Source organism: Scylla paramamosain, chromosome 1 (assembly GCF_035594125.1).
Source record: "Scylla paramamosain isolate STU-SP2022 chromosome 1, ASM3559412v1, whole genome shotgun sequence".
Lineage (NCBI taxonomy): Eukaryota > Metazoa > Arthropoda > Malacostraca > Decapoda > Portunidae > Scylla > Scylla paramamosain.
Window position 1 is genome coordinate 28,873,521 of NC_087151.1, and position 11,119 is coordinate 28,884,639.

Genomic DNA, 11,119 nt, shown 5'->3' on the forward strand with positions numbered 1-11,119 from the left:
AAGTGTTATTGTTTATTATTATTTATTATTATTATTATTATTATTATTATTATTATTATTATTATCATTATTACTCTTATTATTATTATTATTATTATTATTATTATTATTATTACCGTTATCATTATTATTATCATCACTGTATCCTGCATCAAACTTCTCACCCAAACCAAGACAGGTGACGACGGAACATGATCACTTGTTCTACCTGTTCCAGTGATACAAAACAAAACATACAGCAGCAGACCTACTGGCTCTTACGAAGGTGTTTGTGATAAAGTACTCTATATTAATTCTAAGCTGAGGGTGATAATAAAGTAAAAACACAGGCTACTCCCCACCCAACGCTCTCTTCAGCAGTGGCTGCCAGAGAAAGAGGGGAAACTGTGCAGCATGAAATAGCTGCACTGAAATTTTGAGAGGATCGAGGCAAGAATTTTCACTATTGTAACTATCAATCGAGGAAAATAAGCCCTGACTAAAGAAAAGATAAGCACTGATAAGCACCTTTAGAAAAAAAAAAAGGTGTTCACAGTAATATTCAAAAGTATTTTGAAAGGATCGAGGCAAATACTGTCGCCACTACGGCCATCAACCGAAAGAATAAACTCTGACAGACCATTAGCAACAACTTAATCACGATGATAATAATAATAATAATAATAATAATAATAATAATAATAATAATAATAATAATAATAATAATAATAATAATAAATAGGTAAAAGAAATACAAAAAAAATATAGGGCCTGTTCAAAATAATATTTTGGAAGACTTTGAATTTCGCTAAACTTACGTATAAAATCCAACTTGCAAATCACAGGACATGTATTTCTCTCATTTATTCTTATTTTATTTATTTATTTTTCTAGCAGTTCTACTATTGACGAAATTGGTGAGGAGAGAATTCCAGACCTTAACGAACCGTCTGAAGAAATGTTTGAGTTTGTTAGACATGCATCTATTATCAATTATCTTAAAAATAAATGCAATGTCTTTTTATTAGATTTGGTTGATCAGATCTTAGTAATTTTCATTGATGTGATCTAATAACCATTTAAATACTTAGAGCCTTTCTGTTATATCAACATACATTCCCCGTTTTTTGATAAGCCATCCAGCCAGTCAGTCTGCCAAACACAAGGTCAGTCCACACATTAACAAACACGCATCCAGCCAACTGAACTAATAAGGTAATCAATTAGCTAACAAAATACTTACACAGCAAACCAGCCACCCACCCACCCAGCCACCCAACCAACCAACCAATCAACCAATTAAGCTAAATATGCAACTAAACAATCGTCCACTCATCTCCTTAGACAGACAGACGGAAATGCAAACATCTCATTAGCTAAACAGTCAACCAGTAGGCAAGAAAGACAGCCAGAGACTCGCACATCCAGACAGCAAACCCGTTCAGACCAGACAGACGGACGGACAAACATATTACCACCATCTACAGTTTCTCAAGTCACTATAATCGAATCACCATCACCATCACCACTATGTCATCCCCGCAAAGCCTGCAGCGCCGCACCAACTCAACACCTTCCACCTTCCCTCTCGACAACCCCGAGGCGTTTCCAAAGGTTTCAAGGCCAAAAGGTCAAGAACTCGGCCAAGGTTAAGGTCAAGGCTCAGAATACTCGAATAATCTTTTCTATATACCGGAGACTCATCCCCTCCCCCCCCCACACACACACACACACACGTGGGTATCTAGTGTTCACTCCATCTTGTCCATTTACCTCCATTTCTTGCCGGTGCCGATACTGAACCACGACAGTCAATAAAAACCGCACCACATCGCCAGCTGAAGACAAGACGCAGATGAGAGTTACAACATGACCGCAAAACATACGAGGTGGCGGCGATTCTGCGAGGTGGGAAGAAAAAGAGGACATGGAGGAGGAGGAGGAGATGAAAAAGGAGGATGAGGACGAAAACTTAAACATATAAACAAATTTCACAGTTTAAGTAGCGAAAAATACTGATTTGATAGAAGAAGAACAATAAAGGAAACAAGGATAAAAGACACATAGAAAAAGAAAAGGAGGAAGGAGTAGGGATGAGGGAAGGATATACGAGTAGATATGTCAAAACACTTGATACATTAATTTCTCCACTTCTGAACAAAGGACCACATTCTGAAACATCTCTTCACTCTACCTACACTACATTCATAGCCTCCAGGTGAGGTTACACAGGTTTTTAAGCATGTTTGTATGGTTCTAATGACAAGTGAACAAGATTTCCACATTATTAACATGGTGAACAATCTTGAGAACCCGACTAATCATCTCTGTTGCCTTTGGAAACTGTCAAAGCGTTTCATCATATGGGCCCACGCCAAGAATGAGACTGTGGCGACTTTTGCTGTAGCGATGCAGTGAAGAAATTTAGCTTTAGAGAAGGTAGGAAGATGTAAGCGTGACACAGAAGCAGGATGAGGTTTAAGTGAAAAAGTTGATATGTCGAAGCGGATCAAGATTAAAAATATGTAAGGATGTACTTGAAGGAGAGAGACAGCCAGGAAGAAACGCATGCACGAACAGACAGGAATGGAAGGTTAGAATGAGTGAACATTATCTGAAAAAAAATACTGACAAGGAATAAAAAAAAAAAAATGTAGCGAGATTTCGAACAGAAGCCATGGTGATGCTGAGAAGGAAATAGAAAGTGATGAAAAATGGAAGATTGGCAGGATGGAAGCAAACTTTTTGGCATGTGAAGGCTGGTAAGGAAAAGGTAGTCTAAAGGACTAACTTTCCATTATTCCATGTATTCGATTTATACACCCTTGATTAACTTTTTCCGTGATTCTATTAAGTTTCTCTTTATGGGGAGAATTCATAGCAAGAATGACAATTTTTTGCCTCTTCTCTGTTCAGATTCGTCTTCATCCATCTATCAATCCATCCATCCACGTACTTATATCGCAAGACACAACACACACAATGAAATCAATCAGCAAGATGAAAGGCGCCGAAAACACTATGAGAAACTTATGACTGAGAGCAACATACGCCGTTAACTCTCTCTCTCTCTCTCTCTCTCTCTCTCTCTCTCTCTCTCTCTCTCTCTCTCTCTCTCTCTCTCTCTCTCTAACCCAAAGAGTGTCTCCGCGGGCTCGGTATGTCATTGATCCCAAACTGAGCGATTCTAGACGGGGAAAAAATAGAACGTGGCGGTATTGTGAAGGTGAGACAGCGGGAAACAGCGAGACATCCTGATGGGAGGGACGCCAGCCAACCAGCCAGCCAGCCAGCGAGCCAGCAAGCCAACCGGTCACTTCCACACTCGACAAAACCACTTTACTAAGGCTGGCCATTACCTCAAGGACTTCGTGTTGATTCTGTGTGAGACTCTTCCAGGAATGCACATGGACGAAGTTTATGAGAAGGAGTACGAGGAGGAGAAGGAGGAGGAGGATGCGGTGAGAGAGGACGACGAGGAGTAGAATGGTGCTAAAGTAAGAAGGTGGTGGGAGGAAGAAAAGTATAGCAGTAGCAGTATGATGAAAGACGTTGTGTTGGTGCTGGTGGTGCTGGTGGTGCTGGATGTGGTGGCATTAATTGCGGTAGTAGTAGTAGTAGTAGTAGTAGTAGTAGTAGTAGTAGTAGTAGTAGTAGTAGTAGCAGTAACAGTAGTAGTAGTAGTAGTAGCAGCAGCAGCAGCAGCAAGAAAAAGAAGAAATACAAGAGAATAAGACATGGCACAGACGGCGGGCGCGTCCGGCTATCTCGCTGTATTGCCAATCAGAGCAAGGCGCTTCAATCTCAAAAGTTCACAGAGGCGTAGTCCTGAAATGCGGCTGGCTGGTTTGCCTGACCGAGCAGTGTGAACTTATGGATCACCATTGGACGCACTGACGCATGGTGAAATTAGAAACATACTAGACGAATGTTGTAGGAAACAGGTCGCAAATGAAGGTTGAGACCGTGATACAATTGAAGGAAAACAACTTGCTGCTACCGCTGCAAGACGAACGGCTTATCTGACACACAGCGAAGGTTTCACAAGATGCCTGGGCGATGTTGGGACATGTGGTAGAGGCTTCTGGTCTCAAGGACAAGGGTGCTTCGAAATAAGGATCTTCAATCTCACGCCGCGCTGTTAAACATAATAACTACTTGAAGCGCCTCGTTGGCACATCGCACCATCGCACAAGAAATATCGGTCAAGTGATGGGGTGGGAAGAGGATCGCAGCCTCTACGCAAGACTCGCTGAAGCGCTAGCAGAGGAAACAACAGCCACGTAGGAAGCATTACGTAGAGAGGCTTTCCCTTCTCCTTCCAAACACCAGCTGTGGTTGAGGACTTGAAACTGTCACCTCACTAACGACAGCCACCCGCTAGAAATTTGGTGACTTGCAGCAGTTCACAAACATTTTTATAAGAATTTCGTTAAGCAAACATCACAGCGCCAACATTAAATACAGGACGACAAAACATCCTTAAGAAAGTTGGAGTCCACAGCCTGTAGCAGAATTGTGTCAAGTAAATTCAAGACTGAATCAATGAAAGCTGTAAACATTTCACCATTCTCTGGGTGCTACTCTACTATCATTTTACTCGTGACTGCAAACATCTGACCGACAAAACCTTCTCTTTCTTACACTCCTCTTGTCCTTCACCAACTTTCCCTTCAGTTACTTCAACAAGAATCTCACATAAACTACTCCTGGCATTCTAAGCAAACTAGTTTCACAATTCCCAAACTTATCTATAATGTCTAACTTTATGTGGAATTACGACTGTCTTCCTCCACTCATCTGTACCTTCCCTGCCTCCAGTCAATAAAATATTCTAGTGATGCATTTCCCTCACTTTTCAACATTTTCTCCATAACTAAATCAATATTATATTAACTTCAATCTTAAAGACCATCACACGTCATAATTTAGGATTGTATTAGCAGGACCTAAAGCCAACAAACAAATGTACCCACTCACCCACTCACGCCTACACACACACACACACACACACACACACGAAGCGCCACGCCACATCGACAAAAGGGAGGCAATAATAATCAATTATCAGCAGCCATGAGCAAATACTTCGCGTCCGCTCGGAAAGGAGAGAAAGAGAAGAAATCACCGCAGTGTTGGCTTTAAATGTAATGACGAGAACAACAATAACAAAACCATCAACTACTACTATTACTACTACTACTACTACTACTACTAAATAAATAAATAAATAAATGATTAAACTAAACAAACATATGTGAATGAATGAATTAGTAGTAGTAGTAGTAGTAGTAGTAGTAGTAGTAGTAGTAGTAAATAACAACAACAACAACAACAACAATGCAAAGACAATCTCCTCACTTGCTTCGGTTGGTAATCTAATCTATTTTTTTTTTATTTACTTATACTCATTCTTACTAATTAATGAACCCGACACAAACATCACGCAAGCAACACCTTATTACCAAAGCCCACAATGCTCATTCCTCAGCATCAAGCACATCATGAGGGGGTGACTTTTTAATTCCGTGGAGCATCGCACATTATTTTTTTTTCCTCATACAATTCATATGATTTACACATCTTGTATTTCATCTCATAATAATCTTTCCTCCTCCTCCTCCTCTTCTTTTTCTTCTTCCCCCTCCTCCTCCTCCTCCTCAATCTTGGTATTCTCACGACTCCCTTCCCCTCACACATGCCCATTCCTTTTCATCATGCCCACCCATTCCTCTTACCTTCAGTCCCATGCTTTTTCCCTGCGTGGCCTCGAGATGGGGAGGGGAGGAAGACGTGTCACCGATGCTATCACCGCCGCAACACGCTTAGGGCGACCTGAAGGGAGGGAAAGGGTAAGGTTAAGAAGGGAAGGTGTGCTAAGAGGGTGGAATTGATATTGCTGTAAAGATGCAGTGGTTCTGGGTTTAAGGTATTCGTTATAGCAGAAATTGTGATAGTAGTAATTGTTCTGACTGTAGCTGTAATAAAAGTAGGATTGACAGTAACAGTGATAGTGATAAACAGTAATAGTAGAAGTATCTGTAGAAGTATCTGTGGCAGTATCATAAGAAAATAAGGGAAGCTGCAAGAAGCCATCAGGCCTACACGTGGCACCTCCCTGAATCAACAGAGCCATTAGACAGTGATGTCCTCTTATCAATGAAAACAAAATCTATGACATATTATTTAGAAAACCATCTTGATTCAGGAGGCTTTTCTTCAAAACGAGACACACACACACACACACACACACACACAGTCACTCCAAAATAAATAGACTTACTATTGCAATAACTAACATGTTTCCTGATTAGCGGCAAACTTTTCTTTTCTCAGTTGCTTTTTCAAACTACAATATTTATAGAAAATAAATAAATAAAAATTCTCAGTCGCACATTTCCTTATCGTTACTCCACTATCAAAATTCCGCAGCAGCAGCAGCAACAACAACAACAACAAATAATTTCCTTTCCTCTACTATTTTTCCCGCATCGTCACATCTCCGCTGCATTACCTGTGTGCGTGAGGAGCGAAGCACTCCCCCGCTTCACCTGTCCGTGTTCTCTTAATTAGCAGATTCCACACCTTCCCCGGCCAGCAGTGTTCCCTCGTCCCTCGGTCAGGAGAGAAACGCATCAATTAAGCTCTTCAATGGCGAGGGACATCTCTTGCCTGCATCCCCCGCCGCAACACTCCCTGAGAACAAAGGAGTGAGGCGGGAGTGAGATGCCTCCACTTATAACTCCATTTTTATACTCTCTCTCTCTCTCTCTCTCTCTCTCTCTCTCTCTCTCTCTCTCTCTCTCTCTCTCACTGTCTTGCTATGAATCATGATCTTTTATAATAGAAAAAGAGTATGAATGATTTTAAAGTGTCAATATATTTGTTTTTATTCATATTCTGCTGTAACTGTTTCTATGCAAGTCTTGTATGCTGATTAATGTTACAGTAGTTTCGATCCTCTTTCAGCATTTCTTATATCTCAGTAGGCCTCATAAAAGCATAAAAAATAAAGTAATGAAGCAGAACACAGCAATAATTCCAGCTAAACATACTTGACTGTCTATTGTGCTGTGCTGAAATTTGCATGAAATATTTAAAAGAATTTGGATGGGAAGTTTTCTCAGTGAACTTTTTTTAAAGGTATCAAAGGAAACTATATCAGAATTCTGCTCCCATAACTTGAAAACCGAGAAGACAGATAAGCAACACAGGTAGATGCACACTAACGCGAATAGTGACGAACCATACTGAGAGAGAGAGAGAGAGAGAGAGAGAGAGAGAGAGAGAGAGAGAGAGAGAGAGAGAGAGAGAGAGAGAGAGAGAGAGAGAGAGAGAAATGAAAAAAACAAATAAAACCAGAAAAAAATAATAAAAAAACAGATGAAAAAAATAAATGTACCAAAATAGAAGTAAATGAGAACAGCAGCCAAGCAAACTAAGAGAAATTGGAATAACAAAACAGACCAATTAATTATAATGATTTAATAAATTAAGTGTGAATGGAACTAAAGCAAAGAAATGAAAAACCGGGATAAGTATAAACATAAAATAATCACAAAATACAAATAGATAAAGTTGACAGAGACTGGAAAAAAAAAAAAATTACGCAAACTGAGGAGGAAACAGGGAAAAGAAATAAGACAATGTGGAAAAAAAACAGTAAAACAGTGTAAATAAACAGATCAGTAAACAAATAAATAAATTAGTAAATAAGTAGATAAGTAAATACTGAAGACAATAAGACACTCATTCGAGACCTCTAAAAGTTTTCCCAAATATTAATTTTGTCTAGGCCCAAACTTGTACTCCTTAACGCCGCTTCACAGAAAACGAAAAATTTAAGGTAAACTATACCATTTTGAGAGACTATTCGGTTCGTTATCTATATGTTCATGTGGTAATCTCTCATATTTTTCAACTGTATATAACTTCCAACGACAACACATTTACTTCTCAGACAATATGGTGACACTTAATCTCGTCATCCCTGGGTCAAAACAAAGTATTAGTAAAGAGTTGCAGATTCTTCAAATGTTCAACCAGGAACCAAATTACTCATAAACTGGCTGCATGTACACATATTGCAGTGATGAATAAGACAATGTGGAACAAACTGAATGAACTGAAGTATGGGACTTAGTAATGAGTAAGGAAACATGTCGTATGATCGCACGAACAAAATATATCTAGAGCAGCGACTCCAAACCCACCTACACCCAATAACACACAACACAAACACAAAACGCCCATAACATTACAAGCACCCGCCCAAACCCACACAAAATACCTATAACATCACTAACCCTGCCACGCCCATATTATCCACTGTGTGATAACTGTCAGAGAGAGAGGGAGAGAGAGAGAGAGAGAGAGAGAGAGAGATTAATAAAACCGATACAACAATGTTAGAACGTGACTGGTGGTATAATACTTGGTGCATTACGTTAAAATGCGAAACGAAATAAATAGATAGATAAATAAATGAACAAACAATCTCTTATAAATAAAACATCCACATACACTCACCCACACAAGCACCCAAGAAATCACAAACCCATCCACACCCACCCAATGGACTCAAAACATCACAAACACCTACCCACAATATCACTGATCCGCCCATATTAATTCCTGCACTCTCATATCATCACATACACCCAATAACACATACATCATCACAAACAAAGCGCCCATAACATTACAAAGACCCCCCCACACCCACACAACACCTATAACATCACTAACCCTGCCACACCCATTGCTACACTCACAGCAACACATACACTCCTCCACACTCACCCCATGCACTCCTAACATCACCACACCCACTCATACCCACTATAATCTTACATGAACCTGCCCACACCCACCTAAACGCAACCAACATCATATACACACCTATACTCACCAGATCCGCTCGTAACATCACACGCATCCGCCCACACCCATATGAAACACCCCTGTCATCACATACAGCCGGCCGCATCCACACAAAACATCCATGACAACACAAAGGTCACCCACACCCAACACACAAAGGCGGAGAGAATCAGTGGATGTTTACAAATTTTGCTAATGACTAAAGGAAGCTTATATCGCTTTATTTAGCTGTGAATAATTGTCCCTTTCCTTCTCAGCGTTTTCTTGAACTCATTTTCACAGCCACAAGCCACGTAACACACTAAGACAGTGCTTTCAAATAAGGAAGGCCCGGGTCACAGGTTTTTGAAAATGACTGACGCAGTGTGTGTCGCCGCCCTGTAAAACAAACTACATAGCTATTACGTACAGACAGACTGCCACGACAGGTTCTCAACATCAGTACAAGGCTGCGACAAGCCGGTGTTGCTGCACATGGTATTCTTTATATAAATAAAACATGCATACATATCTGCACCAATCATCTTGTCCATAAATTTGTCTGGTGTTTTAAATGTTATTGATTCAGAACAATATAATAACGATTGCCCCAAGTATAGCTTATGTAGTAAATTACCACTGTTTGATGATCAGTTTCTTCATATCTCTTTTATAATCAAAGTTTATCGAATTTGAACCTAACGATCTCGTCCATGTTACCTTCCTTGTCTCAATAATGTTTTCATTAGTTTCCCTCTCAACCTAAACTGTTTTCTTTGTGACTTCCCGATATACCATGTGATGTAAGTTGTATGAGTAACTTGACTAAATCACTCACATCGTACATTAATTGCAATATTGTACACCTTACTGAACACAGTCATACTACAAGCTCCTTGCCACAAACGTATTCTAATAACCATGCATAAATATTAACCAAAAAGTATTACACTCACAAAGTAATTGTGATAAGTAGTCCTCATCCCCCTCCGTCCCTCCCTCCCTCCCTCTCTCCATTCCTGTAACGCCACCTCCATGGACGCCGCTCATCCGCTGTTCCTTCTTCCTCCCCCGGTGCGCTGCCATCCCATGACACCACAGCCAAGTAGCATTCTGTATCATACAGTTTATTAGCTACACTACTATACACATATTCATTGTAACAGCGAGGGTATTCTAACCATTACAAAAACTTGCACGCACACACACACGCATATACTTACCCTTCACAACGCAACACTTCAGTGGCAGTCTCCTGTCCCTCCCTGGTTGCTTGGAGCGTCTATTCAGCAGCGGCCGAGTGTCTTCATGACACTTATGAGTTGGAACACACCTGTCACTGTCACACTAAGGGCAGCATCGGGACACCACAATGCCCGGACACTTCACACTTCCGTAACCACGCACAATCTGACCGGCACTGACGCCACTCTTGGGTTTGGATCCTTATTTTCGGACACTCACGAAGCATTGGACTGAAGCTTCAATAGAAAAAAAAAATCATTATACATTTTCTCTGTTGATATATTAATGTTCATCATGTATATAGTTTCCTGCATATCTGTATGAGCAAAATTTTCAAAAGGATGGCAGAAAGTGAAGTAAATACGTAAATGAAAGAGGTAATGTATTATGCTTATGTTCCTCTATCTTGCGACTTGTGTAAACTCCAACACCGTGTTTGTAAAGAAGAAAATGAAGCACCTGCGAGGATGACTAATGTAACCATTGCATTTTTACACGGTATTATTGTTATTATTACTATTATTATTAAGGGTGAACCACATCGCTGAGGGATGACTATGATAAAGGAGTTAAAGTGCCTAAGCAAAGAAAGCCTGATACTGTGTAAGTACAAAAAGTTGAGCTGCAGTGATTGGTGGGACGCAGCAGACGAGGACTTAACATCGGACATGATGATTTCCTATGTCTGATGAGGCGGAGAAGATAATGAATTCATATGAGTGGCAAGCTAATCGAGACATGAATAAATAAGTGGGTAGGTAGTGAGACTAAAATTAATGAGGTAAGTGACCGGACGACAGAAAGTAAGTTGTGTGACTGGTAAAAGTCAAACAACTGTTAATTACAAGGTATTTAAATAACTACAATAATGATGATAGAAGTAATAGAAGTACCAATAGTAGTAGTAGTAGTAGCAGTAGTAGTATTAGAAGCAGTAGCCACTGAGAAGGAAAACAAACCTCCAGTAGATCAACCAAGGAAAAAATCACAATCGATCATCTTTGGCCTCGTTTTATTAATAATGACCTTCATC

The 11,119-nt window shown here is 40.0% G+C and overlaps 1 long non-coding RNA gene across 2 annotated transcripts in view; it reads right to left on the minus strand.

Moving 5' to 3' along the window:
• The window catches only part of LOC135100463 (uncharacterized), a 51,412-nt gene extending 41,136 nt beyond the window's left edge, over positions 1-10,276 (minus strand). For both annotated transcript variants that reach the window (XR_010268722.1, XR_010268736.1), the window contains exons 1-3: positions 10,065-10,276; positions 6,494-6,675; positions 5,718-5,814 (exon numbers count right to left, since the gene is read on the minus strand). This is a non-coding gene — a long non-coding RNA (uncharacterized LOC135100463). The remainder of the gene's footprint in view (positions 1-5,717; positions 5,815-6,493; positions 6,676-10,064) is intronic.
• Between the last annotated feature and the right edge of the window lie 843 nt (positions 10,277-11,119).